General features: G+C 33.5%; 1 protein-coding gene across 1 annotated transcript in view; it reads right to left on the minus strand.

The window, feature by feature from the left end:
- LOC132754269 (uncharacterized) overlaps positions 1 to 24,043 on the minus strand; it is an 88,003-nt gene that overhangs the window by 29,350 nt on the left and 34,610 nt on the right. The window lies entirely within an intron of this gene.

The following is a 24,043-nucleotide window of genomic DNA, read 5'->3' on the forward strand; positions in this document are numbered from 1 at the left end:
AGTGTGGTGGTCCAACACTTCTTAGCCTCTCTCCATGATTAATATGGTTTAAGTGTTTTTAAAATCATCAAGCATGTTTCTTGGTGCAGGTAAGAACACAAACTTGCGTTTTTAAATATCTTATTAAGCTAGTCACAGAGCTAATACAAAGAGCAGAGTACGTATATTTACTAAGCATGCGCAGTTAACATAATAACTAAAGCATCATGGGAAGGTCTGTACTAACTATGCAAATCAAATACTGTTACAATTAAAGCTCATTAAGTTATTTTGCTCAGTATTGCTTTTACTTTAATGTATATAGACAAAGATTAACAATGTCAGTTCTCAACCACAAACGTAAGGAATAAAACCCTTGCACAAATTATAGCTTGGTAGAAAAAAGAAGAAGAAAGAAAAGAGTATACAGTATATTACATCTAAGTTATATGGAAGTTATACAAAATACAGATGATTATGATAGTGTAAGGAAATCAGATCTTCAATTTAAAGGGTATTCGGCAAAACAAGTATGTAAAGATTACTCTGTTTCCATGTTAATTTCAGATTGTATAGTTGATTTAGATGGAAAACCCAGTGCATTATATACATGTATGCATACACCAGTCCTAATGTTTCTGAAGGATTTCAATTATAAGAAATTTTGGCCATAAGGTCTAAAGATAATAAGTTTTTGACACAATATATACGGTACCGCAAATGTCGCCTCTACGAAAAAGCGCAAATGTGACTTTCAAAATACCAAATGACCGAGTTAAAGCGAATTATGCAACTTGTTAAGAAATTATTACGTTCTTTAAATAACTTATATTTGTACAGTTCTTTATAATTTATTGATAGTTATATAAATAAGTGAATCAGAAGGTTTGCCTGATATCACTACACTCCGTACGTTCGTTACGGACCGCCGTTGATGAACACTTTAATTTGTTGTTTTTTTACTTATTGATAGTCATGTCTGTATGACTGTAATAATCCGAAATAGAATTAAATTGTAACTCAATTGCCGTTTCAACACAATTTACATCCTAACTTGCGAAAACGAATACATACAATATCATGAATTTTATTTGTCATGTAAATGACTCGTTGATTTGTTTGTTCGCACAAAGCGATCGAATAATTCTTAAATACATTTATTAAATTCCATCCTTCTAGAAAAATCTCCTTGCCTTGTGTCAATGTTACACTGAAACAAGTATACCTCTGAGTGAAACGACTAAGTGATGTAAGAAATATTGTTAAACAGCCTTCTTATGTTGTTCTATTCTTCATCATGTCAAAAAAAACGCATTTTTTATTCATACACGTCAAGATATGGTTCCTTGTTATCTCTGTTAGTCCATAATAATCTTCTCCTTGACAAAAACATCATTTTTGAAGTTACATCAAAAATAAATCAAAAGGAAAACAAATAATAACACAAATAGGAACTTACAAACAAAACATCATTTGCGCACTTTCATACAATATAATACTTAAAGTGTTATATTTGTTTCAAGGGCAAACAATTCCATGTATCAGAGCAGTTACTTCCCTTGATCAACATCATTTCGCTTGAATTATTTATATTTTAAATAGTGATCAGCGTTATCCTAGTGAAAATGAGATTTAAGGTGAAATTAATAAAATCGGTCATATATTTTGGTATTTTGGATTAAACTGAAATGAAAACATTGTTATATCAAATTATTACCCCTCTTTTTTTCGTAATGTTAATTTCCCATAGGCCTCTGGAAGTTATTCTTACTGTTAATGCAAGTGTACCACGTGACTAAGAATTTTGTACTGTTACATAGGTAACAGTATATAAATAACACATGGGTTTGTGGGTAACAGTAAAAATATCATCCCGAGGAAAATACTAGTACCCGAGGCGAAGCCGAGGGTAACAGTATTTTACGAGCGATGATATTTTTACTGTTACTCACAAACCCATGCGTTATTTATTTTATTACCCCAAACAAAAATACTGCGATGATCTGAAATTGTCAACTAAATCTTGAACTGTACAAAATTAAACCAAGAGTAACAATAACCTAACTGTCCTTTGTTGCATGCTTAAATCGTCTGCATGTTCAAGTTTGACACATAATTATTTACATTGCAAGTACTTCCGTTGAAAACGGATGTTCACTTTTTGACTATTCAACAAAAAGATATTTTATGCACGAAAAGCACACCAGGGTGCGAACAACTAAATTTTATGGGTGTCATAGTTACCCCAGAAGAAATTGATGTCCTTCGAAAATAAGAATGAATCGAGAAAAAATGGCGGCCATTTTATTTCATTTTAATTAGAAAATAGAGCACGTGACCAGATTTTATACTGTTAAAAATACTGTTACCTATGTAACAGTACAAAATTCTTAGTCACGTGGTACACTTGCATTAACAGTAAAATAACTCCCAGAGGCCTATGGGAAATTAGCATTACGAAAAAAGTGAGGGGTAATAATATTTTTTAACAGTATAAAATCTGGTCACGTGGGCTATTTTCTAAATAAAATGAATTAAAATGGCCGCCATTTTTCTCTCGATTCATTCTAATTTTCGACGACAGGGCATCGCGGAAGAAACTATTAGAAATCTACTCTCATGAAATTCCATAGAGTTCTTTTCACGTATAAAATATCTTTTTGTTGAATAGTCAAAAGTTAACATCCGTTTTCAACGGAAGTAATTGTAATGTGAATAATGTTGTGTCAAACTGGAACCATGCAGACGATTAAAGCATGCAACAAAGGATTATTTCACAATGTGAAACGAAACGTTATAACAGATAGAGTTGGTGGACAGACATCTGCAGGATATCATCGTTATTTTCTAAATGCACCTTGTCAAGAACCATCGCATGAATATTCTGGATGCAGAAGGATCAGATTTCACAGATCATAACCTTATAAATGGGCTAGTGTTTTGTTTTCTAAATAAAACACAGCTTGTTTTATGTTTAAGACTGGTAGATAATCATCACTTGCCTAAAGAATAAAAGAAAAACAGCTTCTCAAGTAGGCCTACAGTACACCTAAAATTTGCAAGGTAAGGACAGTTTAGTTATTGCTTCTCTTGGTTTATTTTTGTTACAGTTAGATTTAGTTTCAAGTTCAGATAATCACAGTATTTGTTTGGGGTAATAAAATAAATAACACATGGGTTTGTGGGCAACAGTAAAAATATCATCCCTCGTAAAAATACTGTTACAGTATTTTCCTCGGGATGATATTTTTACTGTTACCCACAAACCAATGTGTTATTTATATACTATACTCACCGTAATATTCAAATTAAAGGCACAAATTATATACCTGCATGATGTCCAACTAATATAGCTATACGTACTTTTAAATTTAACTTGCCGACAGAAATTACACATACTGCTTTATCAAACTTGCCATCAGAAGCTATACATACAGTAATATCACACTTGCCGACAGAAACTATACATACCTTAATATCCAACTTGTCGACAGAAGCTATACATACTGCTTTATCCGACTTGCAAACAGAAGCTATACATACTGCTATAACCAACATGCCAACAGAAACTATACATACTGCTTTATCCAACTTGCCAACAGAAGTTTTACGTACTGTTATATCCAACTTGCTAACAGAAGCTACACATACTGCTATAACCAACTTGCCAACAGAAACTATACATACTGCTTTATCCAACCAGCCAACAGAAGCTATGCATACTGTTATATCCAACTTGCCAACAGAAGCTATACATACTGTTATATCCAATTTGCAAACAGAAGCTATACATTCTGCTTTATCCAACTTGCCAACAGAACCTATACATACTGTTATATCCATCTTGCCAACAGAAGCTATACATACTGCTTTATCCAACTTGCCAACAGAAGCTATACATACTGTTATATCCAACTTGCCGACATAAACTATACGTACTGCTAAATAAAACTTGCCACCAGAAGCTATACATACTGCTATAACCAACTTGCCAACAGAAGCTATACATACAGTTATATCCAACTTGCCAACAGAAGCTATACGTACTGTTATATCCAACTTGCCGACATAAACAATACGTACTGCTAAATCAAACTTGCCACCAGAAGCTATACATACTGCTGTAACCAACTTGCCAACAGAAGCTATACGTACTATTATATCCAACTTGCCGACTTAAACTATATGTACTGCTAAATCAAACTTGCCAACATAAACTATACATACTGCTATAACAAACTTGCCAACAAAAGCTATACATACTGCTTTATGCAACTTGCCAACATAAGCTATACTTACTGCTTTATCAAACTTGCCCACAGAAGCTTTACATACTGTTATATCCAACTTGCCAACAGAAGCTATACATACTGCTATATCCAACTTGCCAACAACAGTTATATGTACTGTTTTATCCAACTTGCTACCCGAAGTTATACTTACTGTTTTGTCCGACTTGCCAACAGAAATTATACATTCTGCTTTATCCAAGTTGCCAACAGAAGCTATACCTACTGTTATATCAAACCTGCCAACAGAAGCTATACGTACTGTAATGTCCAACTTGCCGACAGAAACTACACGTACTGCTTAATCAAACCTGCCAAAAGAAACTATACGTACTGTTAAATTGAACTTGTCGACAGAAACTATACGTACTGCTTAATCAAACTTGCCAACAGAAGCTATACGTACTGTTTAAAGCAGCACTGCAAGTTGGATATAACAGTATGTATAGTTTCTGTTGGGAAGTGGGATATAACAGTATGTATAGTTTCCGTTGGCAAGTTTGATAAAGCAGTATGTATAGCTTCTGTTGGCAAGTTGGATATAATAGTACGTAAAGCTTCTGTTGGCAAGTTGGATATAATAGTACGTGCCAACAGAAATTATACATTCTGCTTTATCCAAGTTGCCAACAGAAGCTATACCTACTGTTATATCAAACCTGCCAACAGAAGCTATACGTACTGTTATGTCCAACTTGCCGACAGAAACTATACGTTCTGCTTAATCAAACCTGCCAAAAGGAGCTATACGTACTGTTAAATTGAACTTGTCGACAGAAACTATACGTACTGCTTTATCAAACTTGCCAACAGAAGCTATACGTACTGCTTAATCCAACTTGCCAACATAAGCTATACATACTGCTACTTATCATCAGAGGAAAAACCTCAGAAAGTAATCCTTACGAATAAATATTAATATTGACTCCGCCTACTTTCATATGTAGATTTCATTTTTGTTTTTAACAGATATGAAGTATATTTGACAGATTTATAGAACCATGTTTCATGGGTAAAATTGAAAGATCATATACATAGTGAAGCTAAAGAACAGCCGCAATTAATTTAATTGAACTTAGATAAACAAAAAGGCGAAAACTGAAACTAAAAGGGCGATTCTAACCTAAATCACAAAATACTAAACTCGGTGCTAGAATGCCGCGGAATGTCGCACTTGACGAAATGTAACAAGACTGCCGCCTAATGTCGCAATAAACGCTAAATATTGCAATTGCACTTTCAACGCTAACCAAATAATAAACGCTAAATATGGCAGTGAATTTTTGTACTGGATTATTAGATCAACTAAAATGTATTTTCGGTAAACTATGGTGTTCCATAAGGGCCAGTGTGTTTTATCCGAGAAAGGAAAGTGCAATGCAAAGCGCGACATTATGATGGTGACAATACGACAGTATGGTGATGACAGTCCAACGTACTGTCGTATTGTCATAATCGTACTGCTACCCTCGTCCGGTCACCAATGCACTGTAACATTTGTACTGTCACCATCGTACTGTCGTGCTATCATCATCGAACTGTTTCATTATGCAAATAATTAACAGGAAGACGACAAAACAATGGAGACATATTGACAATACGACTGTTCGATGTTGACAGTACTACATTACGATGATGACGATACGACAGTATGATGGCGAAGAACGACAGTAAGATCACCATCGTAGCATTGTGCTTTGCCATTGAACTGTCATACTGTCACTATCGTACTGTCGTACTGTCACCATTGTACATTCATGACTCACGCTTTACGTTCTCAGAGAAACGCGCTGACCGTCACAATTAATTTCAAACGATGAAACATGAATGCCGATTCTCACAGCAGTGCTTAATTATTACAGGTTTTAACACGACCAACAATTTTTTCCTGTTGAACAGGACCGAATGTGTTTGTTATTATGCAATAAAATCACTGTTGAGATTTTATATTTAGACATGTGACGTCAACATTCAACATATGATGTAACCATTACAAATGCGACGAGCTAAAATTAGTAATATTTTAGTCATAATTCAGATTTTAAAAGTATGGAATTTTTGCATTGCAGAAATAAGTTCTATATGTTTTTAAACATTTACTGTAACTGGCTTAATGTTTGGACCTACTTTCGTGTAATAAGTCACGTATGCAGTGTCGGTATGTACAGCGTTTGATGTGATTAATACGAGTATAGTATAAAACATGTTATGATAATACACGTTTAAAAAGATTTGTTTTCCAAGGCGGGTAATTTTAGGTTTTCTTGATATATATATATATGATAAGAACATGACTTGTGCAGAGATTAACAAAATTAATATACTTTTTATTTGGAATTTAAGTACGGTTTCAATTCAGTTTGATACCAAACTTCGCGCACCGGTTAGGCCACCCACGGCTTCGCATCAATCACGTGATGATCGTCTTATCACATAATTGTGTCAAGATGGCGGACATGACAAAGAAATCGTTGAACAATTGTTTTATCAACAATATATCTTGAGGTCAGTCGATATGATTGGGGAAAAAAATCATTTTTGTAAAGTGTAGAATCGAAATTATTAGACGGCGCGTGCACGCGCCGTCTAGTAGATATGCATTTGTCCGTACAGCAATGGGGAAATATTGGACTTGATTTTGTGCATTTCTTTTGTTTTGACAAAATCAAATTGTTTTCAAATTTTCTAATAAAAACACAGAGCTGTAAAGGATTACAATGAACGTTTAACTGAAGTGATAATGTCATTTTTGAATATCATATTCTTTTTATAAATATTTATTTTATCTACCTAATAAATAACGTGCCAATGAGCCAGTCTATTATAGTCGATCGTTCTAAAACCTTTGAGACCCGTCTATAATCTATTGACGGGCAGGAAACAAGAGGTATCACTAAAATATGCAACGGGGATTATTTTGGCGCTACGGACACAACGGACATATTTTTGCAAAACAGGCAAAACGTGTGCGGCATGTTATTCATTTAAATAATCAACATTTAAGTTACAAAACAGATTAACTGAGTGAAAAAAGTACGCTTATTTGAAAACGTATCACAAATATTTGCAATAGGTTATTTTGAAAGATTCTTTGACCGACGATTGTTGTCTTTTACCCAATACCTAGATTCTAGGCGAATGTGCAATCTTTTGTTTATTCATGTAGATGTGAATAAGTAAACCAAATGTAACAAAGAATTGATTATATTATATATATATAAATAACAGACAGTTCGTCCTCAAAATCATTCGAACAGTATATGCAATTCGCATCAATATTTAAATGGACATATTCTAGGCACATATTGTCTTGAATTTGTTTTTAGCTTACCAAAAAAATATTTCAATTTCACTTGTTATCCAGTTTATTTTGCTTCGACCAGACGTTTCAATCTTTGTCGCAACAGACAAACATTTCAGAATTTCAGACACATACCAAGAGCATGGAGAAAACATTAAGTACTTCGGATATTCAACTGTAATAGAAAACGATTTTTAATTCTGATTTTGTACAATACCTGTGACTGTTCACATCATTTGGTGGCGTCTTTGATGTGCAGCATAAATATTTAACTTGTTAATTACTTGAATGATTTCTCTTTCGAAAGCGGCTATTATTGTGGAAATAAATGGTGCGATATAAAAAATATTTACATTGTATTTATGTTTCCGAAATAAGTTTTTGTTTAAGTTTACATTTAACACTTGCAGTCCTGACACATAAGCAAAACTATGATTACTTTTAAGAGAGATATCAAAATTGAAAAAAAATCATATCGTCATAAGCAGACTGGATCTTATCCTGTAAGGGGAGATCACTGCGTGTGAGATTAATTCAAACTCCCCCAGCGGTTACTTCCCCTGATCAGTACAGTAAAAGTAGCAAAGCGTGACGTAATTTTTCGGTACACGTGATTTTATTTCTCCCACCCTTGAGTATTTTGTAACTATATTCAACGTATGGACTTCAAAATACGCAACAATCGTCAGCTTTTCAGGAGAATTGTTCTAGAGTTTTACTTATACATATTAATCAACAACCACAATGCTCCGTTGCAAATGCTTAAAATTCAAGATGAGACATAACGATTAATAGCATATTTATATTTAAAATGCTTGATATTTTGCTTATTCATAACATACGCGCTATTTCATACGAGCACGTCACACGTTTCAATATAACATATTACATGTTAATTGAGCAAAAAGAAACTGTCAGCAATATCCGATATGTATCAACAACTGTCTAGTTAACTTTCATGGGCTTGGTCGAAGTGCAATTTCATTGAATTTATTATCGCCTTTTATGTTTATGTTTGCTGAAAAAAATTGTACGAATATCAAACAATTTTTCCCTTCTTTTTAAGCATGTTTAATTACTTAATAAGGAATTGTAAACAGATATGGAAAGCCTTGACTGTCTTAATATTATAAACCTAAACGTTGTTATGTCCAAATAGCAATATATTGAGTCAACCGTTCTTTAAACTATGTGCACTACTTAATATATGATGTGGATCCATCTTTATATGTAGTCAACTGAACAATATATGATGTCAACGTGCTTTTATATGATGTCAATATATCATTATACAATGTGCATTTTTTGAATATATTATGTGGAGCTATCCTTATATAAGGTCAACTTAACAATATTTGATGTTAACGCATCCTTATATGATGTCAGTCTGTTTTTATGTGATGTTAAGTTATGAATATATTATGTGGAATAATTTTTATATAGAGTCAACATATGATGTCAATCTATCAATATACGATGTACATTTTTAGTATATTATGTGAAACCATCTATAGAGTCAAATTAACAATATATGATGTCAATGTGTTATTATATGATGTCAGTCTTTCATTATATGATGCCCATTTACGAATATATTATGTAGAACCATCCTTATATAGAGTCAAAACAACACTTTATTATGTAGAATTGTCTTTACATAGAGTCAACTTAACAATATCTGATGTGTATGTGTCCTTATATGATGTCAGTCTTTCATTATATGCTGTGCAATTACGAATACATATATTATGTGGAACCATTCTTTTATACAGTCAAAACAACACTATATTATGAAGAATTGTCTTTACATAGAGTCAGCTTAACAATATATAATACATTTTACTTTTAGTTTCCCGCTGTTGCCACGAACGGTGCATAGTGAGATATGACCCGGTAAATTTAACCCCATCAGTATAATGACAGAAGCACACGATATAATGATGTTTGCTCTTCATGTAAAGCAGCGGTCGTATAACAATATATGTACATCGTAAATAATGAAAGATCGACATAATATATTGATAAGTTGACTGTATATAATGATGCAACCACATAATATATTCATAAATGCACATCGTTTATTACATGCTTTTCCGTGGTTTATAGAAATTCATTACATGCTTTTCGGTGGTTTATAGAAATATATCAGTGATATAAAACTTGTAATTTCACTGATTGAAACAGTGAAATTACCACTTTGATAATTCCACTGTTTTGAATTTAAACCCCTTACGTTGTTTTAGTGAAATACCAGCGTGCACACTACTGGGTACCAATTTAATGACGTGACGTCGTAAATGACATCACGTTGTATTATTATTTGGCGCGTTTTTCATTCAGTATTTGGTATTATGTCTTTTTAAAACGTTTCTTTGCATGTAATAAAAAGAAAATTTGTTCAGTTTACTGTAAGATCGAAATATATTTCACCTTGTGAACACCAAAAGTTCATATTTCACTTGTGGCTGCACCACTCGTGAAATATATCTTTTGGTGCTCACTCGGTGAAATATATTTCGATCTTACACTGAACTAAACAAATATCCTCTATATATCAGTGATATAAAACTGGTAATTTCACTGTTTGAAACAGTGAAATTACCTTTTTGATAATTTCACTGTTTTGAATTTAAGCACCTTACGTTGTTTCAGTGAAATACCAGCGTGCACAGTACTGGGTACCAACCTAATGACGTGACATCGTAAATGACGTCACGTTGTATTATTATTTGGCGCGCTTTTCATTCAGTATTAGGTTTAATGTCTTTTTAAAATGTTTTTTTTGCATATAATAAAAAGAAAATTTGTTTAGTTTACTTTAAGATCGAAATATATTTCACCTTGTGAACACCAAAAGTTAATATTTCACTCGTGGCTGCGCCATTCGTGAAATGTACCTTTTGGTGCTCACTCGGTGAAATATATTCCGATCTTACACTGAACTAAACAAATATCCTCTATATAATAATAGATGCACATCGTATAATGAAAGATTGACATAATAAATTGATTAAGTTGAGTGTATATAATGATTCTACCACATCATATATTCATAAATGCACATCGTATAATTATTGGTCGACATCATATAAAGACACATTGACATTGTTGTAAAGTTGGATTCCAACTACATCAGGTTATATAATAATTACATAATATTGTATAATATTACTAAAAAAGTAAATCATATTTAATCTTCATACATATTTTTCAAGAAATATTACGGGTTTAAACTTTAACTTAGATTTAAGTTTATTTTAAAGTTTAATCATATTGAACATGTATTGTTTTATAGACATTTCATTCTTATCATTCACTAGTTGAATGTTGATTAATTTATAGTTTGTAGAACTTATTGATACACTCATTAACAGTAACTAAGCATGGCCTAAGACTCTTTATATACAACATATAGAGAATGGTTCTACTTTCACTTATATTATCCTTAAACTTAGTGACATAGACGTTACTGATTAAGCATTTATATGTTTGTAAATATGTTTAGTTGATTTAGTTGATGTTTAGTTGTTTAGTTTAGTTTCTAGTTTTATTGTTTAGAATATTTTTTGTAAAAGTTTATTACTTTAATATTTTTTTGATCATGGTCAATTGATACTGTTGCAAAATTGTCCATGAATCATAATCTATTTTTAGAATAGTTATATATGTAAAGTACTGATAAGCCTATAGCATTTGTTAAATAAATTCTGGTTGGCTGTAATTTGACCAATCGGATAAGTTGTTACATACAGTGCCACCTGTAGGTAGATACTAGCTCCCTCTGGGATGCAGAAGTCCATTTATACAAGCACCTCGGGAAGTTTCGACATTCTGCTGCTAATGTTTGGAAAAGTAACATCTCTAAAAGCTCTCTAAGGTTAATTAAGTAATTATTTGATTTATTTTAGGCACTTTGGCATTTAAGTAAACCTTAGAGATTATCTAAATTCATTGAGACATTTTTGATAAATTTGTAAGTAATTTAAGTAATTATTTTTTTAGTTTAACAGCACAGCATCATTAAGGTTATTTTATCATATTTTCATTTATAACAGTTAAAACAACTTTCAACTGTGGTTTAAATCTTTCTTTAATTCACTAGTTTATTTTCATTATCATATTTTTGGTTAATTACAAAGAGTTTATATTACAGTACTTACTGTCAACTTGTTTAGCTTTAAGTAACTTTTAGTTTAGTGTAAGTAAAAACTTTGTTCATTGAAAATTTGGTTGATTTAAATTTATTCAACATTTGTGTTTTATTTCCCTTTGCATTCAAAGGGTGGTGTCATCCTGACGATTAGATTTTTCCTCATAAAAGAGTACTCCTGAGCAAACTAAGAACATTAGGTAATAAGTAACTAATTTCTATTTATAGAAAACATAATAAGGCTTTTAATTTTCAACACCACAACAATGGTGCCAAGTGGGATAGAGGCCTACTTCTATTTTTAGAAACACTTATTAACATAATTTTTAATCACCACAACAACATCATATATTGTTCAGATGAATTCATATAAGGATGCATCTATATAATATATTCATGAGTGCACATTGTATAAAGAAAGTGTGACACAACAACGTTCATTTTTATAATCATAAGACAGTCAATGCTTTCCATAAACAGACGCATGTAAAGAAAATGACGTGAGGCGTTTAACGGAGCAAACAAATACAGCTGAGAGTTATCATTGCGGTGTAACTTTTTGATATTGTAATACAATAAACTTATTGAACGTGAATCTAGAAATATGCCATAAGACAAAAAGCATCTATATATTTCTATGTCAATTTAGAAAAAGCAACTTTATATTTCTATGTCAATTTAGAAATTTACAGAAATTCAATCATAAATTAATACATAGGCTACAAGAAGTTTAGCAAAGCCAACCAGGCGATCCTGAGCTAGATACTACACAAAGGAGTGTTGCGTTGTAAATCTTTTAACAAAATAAAGATATTTCAATATTTATTGTCTTTTTTTCCGGTAATGCTACGGGCACTGTAGAGGATCTGTCGATGTTTTATATGTTCTGTTCACCGACCATTAAATCAGAAAGCAATTGACATGTTAATAAAACAGGGAAATATTACATTTTACTCAAAGTTTTACTATTCAAAATGTAATTCTGACAAATGTAAGATCAAACTATTATTTCAATCCTCTTGTAGAAAGTGTGTAATTCTGAAGTACATCCCTATTCTCTGTTTTATATACAAAATGTATATTTACAATGATAAAGAAAAATCATATTTTGGTAATATCTGACCTTCTTATTAAAAAAAAAAACATGTATTTTTGTAAATACGGACATTATACAAAGCTCCCGTATATAACGAATGTACGGATCACTGTATATTAGTGATACGTATTCCATGTACATCTAAGTATTCAAATTTCACTTATTCTATAATATTCGGAATTCAGCAGACATTTTCACAAAAAATCTTACGACAATTTTTTGTCGTAAGATAAATCTTACGATAAATCTCCTTTTCACAAAAAATCTTAAGAAAATCTTAAGTGCAAAATCTGTCGTAACTTTACGATAGGTCTTCCCCGTTCGTAAGTGTAATTTTTTTCTCTCTTAAGGTAAAATATCATGTATCTCTTGCCTAAACTGAATAAAAACAAACAAAAAGTTGGAGGACAACTAAATATTAAGCAAACAGTATGCTATAAATAACACAAATTGAGGTGTTATTATTTTTCAACATATACATTTGTGACGTCATGACTTGATGACGTCACGATGGAGAGGGTTATGAATAGTTTAAAATAATGTGAACTATACAGTAGACTAGTATTATTGAAAACTTATAATTTGTACAATTGGTGAGTTCGATTTCATTGCCAGCATGTACTTGTGGTACCTTTTTATTCATAGTAATAACATAGTAGACCTTCTTTCTGAATCTTTTAGATATATATAATTTTCTTCAATCAAGATATAAATTATATCAGTTTTCAAGAATCCTTTTTTTTTTGTTCTTATTGAAATTTGATTGTGTTCAATAGATATTTCAAGCCCTTGATTACTTGATTTTAAAACCGGAATCAAATATAGAGCATGCACATCACTATCAAATGAACGTTGCTAAAAGATTCAGAAAGAAGGTCTACTATGTTATTACTATGAATAAAAAGGTACCACAAGTACATGCTGGCAATGAAATCGAACTCACCAATTGTACAAATTATAAGTTTTCAATAATACTAGTCTACTGTATAGTTCACATTATTTTAAACTATTCATAACCCTCTCCATCGTGACGTCATCAAGTCATGACGTCACAAATGTATATGTTGAAAAATAATAACACCTCAATTTGTGTTATTTATAGCATACTGTTTGCTCAATATTTAGTTGTCCTCCAACTTTTTGTTTGTTTTTATTCAGTTTAGGCAAGAGATACATGATATTTTACCTTAAGAGAGAAAAAAATTACACTTACGAACGGGGAAGACCTATCGTAAAGTTACGACAGATTTTGCACTTAAGATTTTCTTAAGATTTTTTGTGAAAAGGAGATTTATCGTAAGATTTATCTTACGACAAAAAATTGTCGTAAGATTTTTTGTGAAAATGTCTGCTGACTTTTATCGAAAGGGATGGGGAAAATAAAATCACGTGTACCGAAAACATTCGTGGACCCCCGAATTTTCTTAGTCATTTACACTGAGTAAACATTTTAAAGTACGTTAAAAGAATAAAAAATATTTCAGGATTTTTTTAATCAGTCGATTTAAAGCCGAAAAATGCGGCTAAACTGGACGTAAAATTTAACACAAAATTGACATTTTTTTTTCCATTTTTCAAACATTTTTTCGGCGTAAAACGATAAATTTTATATCAGCTTAAAGTAAAGAATAATTTCCGTCGAATGCTGTAGAATTAAAGATATTTTGCCCGCCTATGGCGTTGAAATAACTATAACAGCTGCCAAGGATACGCAACGACGTCATGTTCAAAAACTGGCTTTGATGGTCAACTTTGACGCCGTGTGCACAAACAGTGGCTGAAACTATTGAACTAAAATTAACAGAACCTAATCAGAAATGTGATCAACTTTTGCATGCCAATTTTCAAGACTCTACTCGAAAGTTCGCAAAGTGTCGCGTTCTACCTTATTTCGTATTTTGAAACGGAGCATGCGCAAAACAATATTGGTAGACTGCTCCTGATGATTTACGCTATAAATGAGATTCATTCACTACAATCAGATACCCAAAAAATGGAAGCCGCCAGCAATCAGTCTGAACACTGTGGAGTGGTCTGATGACCTCTCCAATAATTGTATCGTTACATCCAACTTGCCGACAAGAGCTATGAATACTGTCATATCCCGCTTGCTTACAGAAGCTCTTCATATCGTTATATTCAACTTGCCGACAGAAGATATACAACCGTCATAACCCACTTACCATATAGCTTATACATATTACCGTTATTATACACACACTTTACAAATTGCTGTTTCAATTTTGCAGACAGATGCTATATATTCCCTGCTATTAAAAAGAATAATACAATTTTATTCAACTCGTTTGATAGTATTGTACCTATATCTACAAATATTTCACGCGTTTTGTTAGTAAAATATTTGTCTACATGTATTTATAACGTTTTAATGTGATTCCGCTTTGTCAGCCATGTTTGTATTCATAAAGTCTGTTTTGGTAAATATACGTCACTGTGAAAACAACAACATAATCATGTACAATGTTTTATTGATAAACATTCAATACTTAACATATGCCATATTCTCCACATGTCATTCCACATCTGTATTATACTCATAGGCCTATCATTCAACCAATTAAACAGAGCACCTGAACAAGTCGAGAACAAATTAATACGTCACACTTATGTGTGACGTCATATGAATAGTTGTTGATCACGTGACTACTATTTTGGTAAATATACGTCACTGTGAAAACAACAACATAATCATGTACAATGTTTTATTTATAAACATTCAATACTTAACATATGCCATATGTAATGAGTAAAAACAGAAAAAAATAATACAAAAAAAAAAATATAAAAAAATACAATAAAAATAAAATAAATGTATGTACTTATTTGTACAAATCATAGTAACCTACTATACTTGCATGTGCTAGCATTGAATAAAATGTCCTTAATCGTGAAATATAACATCGTCAGTGAAATTATCAGGCGTTCTTGCATGAACATAATGAGCGAAAAAACCTCAGAATCCTTCCAACGACCAACTTTTCTTACTATTTCTGGATTAATACCCTTTTCAATGGCAGAAGTAGCACCAGTGGGGCGAAATGATTTTGCTGAAAAACCTTGACCACCAAGACCAGCTTACGTTATAGCTTCTTCTAGTACCTTAGCTATTGAACTAGCCACTAAAGCCTTATAAGGGGGTCTTAAAGTAAGGAAAATAGCATTGTCAGAAGACCTATAATTTTTTGTTCTCTCAATGTAATCCTGCAGGGTTTGAACAGGATCTAACTTTACAATACTGGCGCGAGGCAATACAATCTCAAAACCTGTACGTTTAGTATCATTCTTGATACCAAAAAATTGAATTTTGGCATCTTCATCAGAAAATGCAACTTGATCAACAGCAAAAACCACCTTCCTAACACCATCTGTGTCAACAGTCTGAGCATTAGGAGCTATCTCAGATGGTCTTAACATAGCTGTCAAGGCAAGCAGAGTAATGGCTTTAAGTCTCAGGGCTTTAATATCTAATGTATTGTTGTCCTCCCATTTCAAAAACAAATCATGAAAACTACTTGTAGGCATAACCTTAGACCTTTGCATGGGCCTGGAAGTACCTGACTTAACAAGAGCACAAATCAGCATCTTAATCTCATAACTATCAGCAATGTTTGGTAAACTTTGAACTTTATATATATGACCAATAGCAGCTGTAGCAGTACGTAATACTGAGTTAGGCCTTTGTGACTGACACCCTATCAAAAATAAAAAAATCTGCAAGATCTTTGTTGGCTAACGGAGGTAAAGGACATGGTCTAGACAGGCAAAAATCATACAGTTTCTCTAATATGTGGTTATATGAACGAAGCGTACTTGGAGCAATACAAAACTGAAATCTAGCAGAAACCTCTAATGACCAGCCCTTAAGTTCAAGTTTGTGCCTCCATATATCCTCCAAGCATACAGGGCCCATTTTCTGTTGCGGCAGGGTTCCGCTACTCCCATTGACCGACATACTCTCGGATTGTTTGGTAACCTCAATGGTGGGGAAATGGACATTTTGACTAGACGGTGAAACCAAGTCTGACCTAACCATTTTGGGGCTATCACAGTTGCATATGCTTTTTGTGTTTGAATAACATCTAACACTTTGTGAAGTAAGCAAAATGGGCGTTTACAAAGTTGTTTTTCTAAGTGCCAGTTGACCTGAGAAAGAGCGTCCACTGCTTCGGACAATGGTTCCCAGTACCGACTGTTGAACCTCTCTAACTGACTGTTCTGACAATTTGCAAAGCGGTCGATGGTATGAGGACCCCAAAGTTTGTCTTGATATTTGAACAAATGCCGGTTTAACATCCAATTGTGTTTGTGGGGTGTCCTTGACCAATAATCCGACTCCCGATTGTTTACCCCTGATATATGTGCACACTTGACTTTGAGTCCAAGATCTATTGCTTCTGCCATATTGCTATTGCTAAATTGGTAAGGGATGGACTTGGACCCCATGTGGTTTATATAAGCCACGGCTGATATATTGTCTGTTAAAATCTGAATACTCTTTCCCGAATAAGGCTGAAAAAGCTTTTAAAGCCATTAGTATAGCAAACATTTCTCTCTCGTTCGAAGACAGGTACGACATTCTTTTGTTCCAGTCGCCCGAAGCAACGTGACCTTTGTAAATAGCTCCCCAACCCAGATGGCTGGCATCCGTAACAATCTGACCTTGAACTACTTCTGTACATATTACTTTTTCATTCCAGTAATCAACAGATTCTAACCACCAATTAAGTTCTTGTAACCCTTCAGGTGTAAGTGTAACCTGATTGGACCAACAACCCTTACACTTAGAAAGTAAACGATATGTGTTCCTGAGAAAAAGCTTGCCAGGAGATACAACCCAAGATACAGATATGCACTGACCACAAATTTGCGCTAAAAACCTAAATGTAATACGCTTGAGGTGTAACGCTTTACGTATGCTACGCTTTAGTTTAGAGGTACGAACAGAAAGCGCCTTGACTCTTACATTTTCTACAGTGCTGTAAATAGAATACCCAATATATTTAATAGATCTAGAAGGATTAAGTTGTGATTTATCAAAATTGATAGTAAAACCCAACTCAGTCAATGTTTGTTATAACTGGTCAACGTGATCAGTAGCAGTTGACCTACTAAAAGCCAACAGAAAATCGTCAACAAACGCAGTAACACGTAATCCAATAGATCTAAGATAAACAATAACAGTGCGGATAACTTTGTTAAAATAATATGGACTTGCACATAAACCAAAAGGTAGAACTTTCCATCTGTAATATGAATTATCAAACCTAAAACCTAAAAAATCTCTACAGTTTACAGCAACAGGAATGTGAAAAAAGCCATCTTTTATATCAGTTGTGACAAAATAATCTCCAGGTTTAATCAAATTAACAGTATCTCTAATGTCTTCATTTCTGTATTTGGGCACAGTACAATAAGAGTTTAGTTTTCGCAAATCTGTGATGAGACGAAGATTGTTGTTCTTTTTTGGTACACAATGAATGGGATTAACACACGTTGGTTTTATATCACATTTTTCAATACAATCAGCGTCAATAAGCCGCGATATTTCGTGTCTAAGAAAAATGTACTCCTTCCGACTGTAAGAGTTATTATTAAGTTCAAAACTAACACTTACTGGTGACGAAAAAGGTATTTCTATTCCATTGTTTATCCAGTTCAAAATGTAGGACGGTGCGTTGATATTTTTCCACGCGTCTAAATGATTCCGAAGCGTACTAATACACATTTAATGTTAAAGGGAAAAAACTCTTATATCGACTCCGAACCTTGCACGTTTGAGTTGTCCTCCCTTGGTTGCCTTCGATTAGGAAATTGCCTATTAGCAAAACTCTGGAAAACGTCACGATCCTGTCTATATGAAAACGAACCTCGTCCTCGGCCACGACCATAAAAATACGACTGTCCACGGCGTCCTCGCTCGTCGCCAGATCCAGATGAACGTCCAGCTGCAGCTAATGTTGCTGCTGATCGCAATGTTTCCAATGAAGTTTGGTCGAAACCCGAAGTATTTCTCTGAAGACTGCAGAATATTTTGGCAGTTGACGTGTCAAATTGACCTTTAACAAGTAAGGCAGCAAACTCCTCTTGAAGATATTTAACCTGTGCGTGATGAATAAGAAATAAGTTGTCCAAAGTTTCTTGATCTAAAGAACTGCCAGCTTCCAAAGTTCCCAACAGTTTTATGCCAGTTTCACAATACCGACCACATTTTACAATGACATTCAATAGAGGTTGATCACTTCTCTTAATACCTTGTCTACTGTCATTTAATCTCAGTTCTGCCGGAATTTTTACCTTACTCAAACTGTCCTTCAACGATTGGAACTCCGCCTATAAGTCCAGCTGATTACTAGTAGCGCCCGTCGCTGAAGACAAAAATGGCGGATTACTAGCGCCCACGAGGCCTAAAGCTGGAGGAATGGAATCCTCAGAGCGTCGCTCTTGCGCGAATCTGGTCTCAGATAAACCTTTCTCAATGTTTCTAAGTCGATTATCAAATGAACTCATAAATTCATCAAACTTATTTTCAAGAGAATCAGACATAATCCGAAACTTTTGTCCAAAGCACAAAAAATGCACGTCCTGACTGTGGAATGAACAAGTCGAGAACAAATTAATACGTCACACTTATGTGTGACGTCATATGAATAGTTGTTGATCACGTGACTACTATCCAAAGTGAAAGTAGGCCAAAATTCACATAACAACAAAGCTCATATTGTAAAATGATGAACCATTTGAAAGTACACGTCCAGGTTTATATTTTAAGGACAATTATAAACAAAAATAAACATGAAAACAATAAGAATATTTACCTTGGATGTGCTACATTTCTGAAGACCAGGAACATTCTGTTACAAAGTTTTATTCCCAAACCAGTAACAAAATTAATAAATTTAATATAGAAATTCTTGCCAGCAAAGTGTTTTCAAAAAGTGAACAAAGCCCGTCAACAGATACAAAAGCTGTCTAAACAAGTGTTACAAAATATTAGGCATAATTTGGAAAATTGGTTTTAGTGGCACAAATATAATGATTTTGTTTGATTAAAAAAATTTGATCAATTCGTGTCTGAACTATGAGGTTGAAAGATTTAAAGACACGTTAGCTTTATTCTAAAGAGACTATTTAAAAAAAAACAAAGCGGAAAAAGTTTCAAACACAGTGATCTTGTGAAAGACACAATAGGAATTGAGTAAATATCTTATAGCGTCGCAGAGGACGATGTACTTCTGCTGAATAAGTTAAAGATTTTATGGAAATAATTACAACATATTTTAGAAATAACATGAATACTTAACTGGAAAGGTGCATAAACCAGAAACAAATGCATTGTGACATGATTCATAAAAAAGCCCTGGCTAAATCAAAAGAACAACTGCTGTCGTCTACATGTGTTTCAACGAAAGACATTAAAGACGACACATCTTACATATATAAAAAAGTAAACTAAAAAAAATAAACAAACAAAAACAAACAAACAAGAAATAAACAAACAACATCAACAAGAACATTTTTAATTTATTTTTGGGTCTTGGGTCCTTTTTGTCCGTAATTCTTTAAACAAATATACAAGGACCTCGCTTGTGTGACAGTATTTTATCGCCATTTATAGCGCATGTATATACTGTTCCGCTGTGAATATTAAACAAGAATTTGTTTGGTTAAGATAATAATCGGAATACATTGACCGATCGCATAATACATTTCTTATCTTCATTCACCTGTCACTTCATAATCAAAATAGCTCACTTTACTTGACCTCTGCTTCTACAACCAATATTTTTAAAATATTTACGTACATAGAGGGCTCTAGTTCAATTTAGACTTCGCAGATCGATAGAAAATTTTGAAATTTATAAGGAAATAATAAACGTTTTCTGTTTATTTCGTAGGAATCGACCGGAAATCGTGTTTGTATAAATGAATAGATTGAAAGTCGAAAACGACATGGATTGAAAATATTGGCATTTAGTGGAGCTTTTACTCATTTCGTTGCTACTTGAAGAATGTTAATGAATTAAAAAGCGTTAAAGCTTGGATTGATCCTTTCGATAGTCGACCAGAAAGAGATAACCGTGATCTGGTCGTTTCTTGCCGCAGTGTCCTTGTTTGTTCAGTATGATGTTTTTGTTCTGTTGGAGACCTTATATCTTTATAGTATTATAGTATACAACCCATATAAAACTTTAAAAACTTTGTTTAAAGCACCTGTGAGATGACGTCATTTTACCATTATGAATGGAGTTGTAAGTTCATACGATTCTAAAAGAAAACAGTGCGTAATGAGAAAATTAGTTTTCGTAATTTCTCTTCTGAAAAATAATTGATATGCAATATGCAAGAAAAAGAATCAAACACCGGTTGTCGGTACAGAAGGGAATATCTAGTTCTCGCGTCACAGTTTAGCGGAAGTTCGGCCGAGACTCGTTACCGCCCTAAGCAGTTACACTCGAGCTAGATATTGAAGTCCTTACCGGCAGCCAGTGTAAGTTTCTTATATTCTTGTAAAATTCAAAAGGGTTAAACATAGGAACAAGCCGTGAACATTGCAAGTTATGGCGGCAAGTCATACAGTAGACACAACATGCGTTCTTTTCACAAAACCCGGGATTATTTGCAAAAACAAAACAAAACAAAAACAACAACATTTATCACGAGTGTCTGCCCATATCAGCAAAGTCCTTCATCACAGCTTATTAATGCAATTGATGCAGCATCCCGTTCAGAGCTTAAATGTCTGGAAAACTCTTAATGAGTAATTAATTCAGTCATTCATATACTCTCTACTCCAGAAAATATGTAGACAAAAGTTCACCCTATCGTACAAGCAATTTTATAGGTACTATGAACGACAATGGTTTAATAAATAATTAAAAACGATGCATACAGAACAAAAAGATATTCCTATAGATAATGCTTACTAATGTTTGCTAAAACCAGGGGCGGCAAAATCAATTGTCCGTATTGTCCAGGTTGTCCCCTGCCTATACAGACAAGTGGAAATTTTCTAAAATTTTCTACATAAGTATCATACGGACAAGTAAGTCAAAATCAGATTTTGCCGGCCCTGAAAACGTATAGATTGTATAATAAAAATTACTCACAAATACTATAATATATATCAAGTCTTGTCTTTAGATATATTTTTTATCTGGATGGAGAAATAACTCCTCTAACCTTAAAGGTAAAATTTGATATACATTACCGGTCTTTATTATATGACGTCATAAGTTTATGTGTACTCACGACTAGACATTTCTGGAAACTCAGGGAGGAAGGTCAGAAATGTTTTCCTCAGTTTTTAAATTTCTTAAAGTTAGTTACAAGTTCCTTATATTGTCTTATTCGGGTATTAATTACTTTAGAATATCTTGAACGTTACGTTGCCCGAATTATATCCAGTAATTTTTCTTCTTTTATCGCTAAATTGCTATTTATTCTCATTTTCAAGTCGAAGCACGTGGGGTAGAAGTGACAATGGCGTGGCAGCCATTTTTCACTGTTTAAGTGCATCGTATTATAATAACATATATTTTAAAAATTTTATCAACAAATTTATTCGAATGAAAGTAAATGCTAGTAACTTAAGGAATTTTTATAGAATTCCTTAGAATCCACAGACCACGTGGTGTCTTAGCAGTGCAAGCCACATAATGCACATTTTTATAATATTCATAGATTTAGTTCAGAACCGTTCTTAAAATTTCAACATTAATTGATAAAAGAATTGATAAAATAATTTACTTATAAATGAATAAATTTGAATAATATGAATGAAATTAAGAATTATTGCAATAAATAACATGTTGCTTCATTTATTAAATTTGCTGAACATTCCACTTTTAATTTCTGTTTTAATTTATTTTACATATACGGCCAATATGCCTCGTCCGAAAAGGAAACTTCCCCTTGCTGGACAAGTTGATCAACGTCGTCAAAGGAGGAGGGCAGCTGCAGCTTCCCCCCCTTTTTTCTGGGCCTAATGTCCCTGCTCCACATACTAATTATACACCTCATCCGCTGGCAAGTAGTGTACCTGCTCCATTATACTCTAGTGGGAATCAACATTTTCAGTGTGCGGAACCTCCTCCAACAGCTCATGGCTCTGTCGCATCATATGCAACTGCAAGTAGAAACGAAGACTTTCAGTTTCCTCCACCTGGCTTTTCTGCTCCACAAATTAATAATACATCTGATCCGCTGGCAAGTAGTGTACCTGCTCCATTATACTCCAATGGGAATCAGCAATTTCAGTGTGCGGTACCTCCTCCCGCAGCTCATGGCTCTGTTGTTTCATATGCAAAAGCAAGTAGAAACCAAGACTTCCAGTTTCCTCCACCTGGTCCTAGTGTTCTTCAACCACACCCTGATATTTTGGATCAGCCTCCAGTTATGGCAACACCTGCTGATCATAGTTTAGGTAACCTTTTTCCTTTACATTCTGTTTGTACCAATATGTGTATGCATATTTCACAAAAAATTAAAGAGCAAGTCTGGTCAGGTGAATATATTGATTTAGGATTACTGTTACAAAAAGAACCATTACCAGACGCTCAGTCTATTAAAGTTTTAAATGGCAATATCGTATTAGACAGTAGTCCAAAAATACATGAAATGAAGAACATAAGTTGATGGACTGACGCATTTTTATTCTTGTTTGTTCTTTGTTCTTTATTCATTTTTATTATATATTCACATAGTTATTATGAAAAGTCCCTCTCTTGCCTCGGAGTTAATACAGTACATGCACATGGTCCGCCTAGCTGCAAAACGTAATTCATTTGGCTGGCTTTATTATGATAAAGCTTTTCGGCAGAAAGAAGCTATGCATGCCGATATGAAATGGTCCTCTATTGATTGCGAACTTTGGTTGCTTACAATGACTGGTACTTCACATGTTAGACAGCCTCAAAACCAGTTATATAAATATAACTTATGTTTATTCTTTAATAATAAAGGCTTTTGTACAAAGTCTGGGTTCCCTTATCAGCATCTCTGAAAAAATTGCAGAGGTCCCCATTCAGCTAGTTCATGTGGGATTCGAACCTCAACTTCTATGCAAAATCCGTTAAATAATTTCAGGCCTAGAGTCGTTAAACCACAAGGCCCAAGATTTAGTGCTCCTCGAGCGTTTGTTGGAGTTAGGCGCATCACCAATTGACATAAAACGTTTAAAGATATGGTTAAAGGGTTATGAGGTTGCT

This window comes from Ruditapes philippinarum, unplaced genomic scaffold (genome assembly GCF_026571515.1).
Source record: "Ruditapes philippinarum isolate M1 unplaced genomic scaffold, ASM2657151v2 ctg2880_1_1_1_1, whole genome shotgun sequence".
Lineage (NCBI taxonomy): Eukaryota > Metazoa > Mollusca > Bivalvia > Venerida > Veneridae > Ruditapes > Ruditapes philippinarum.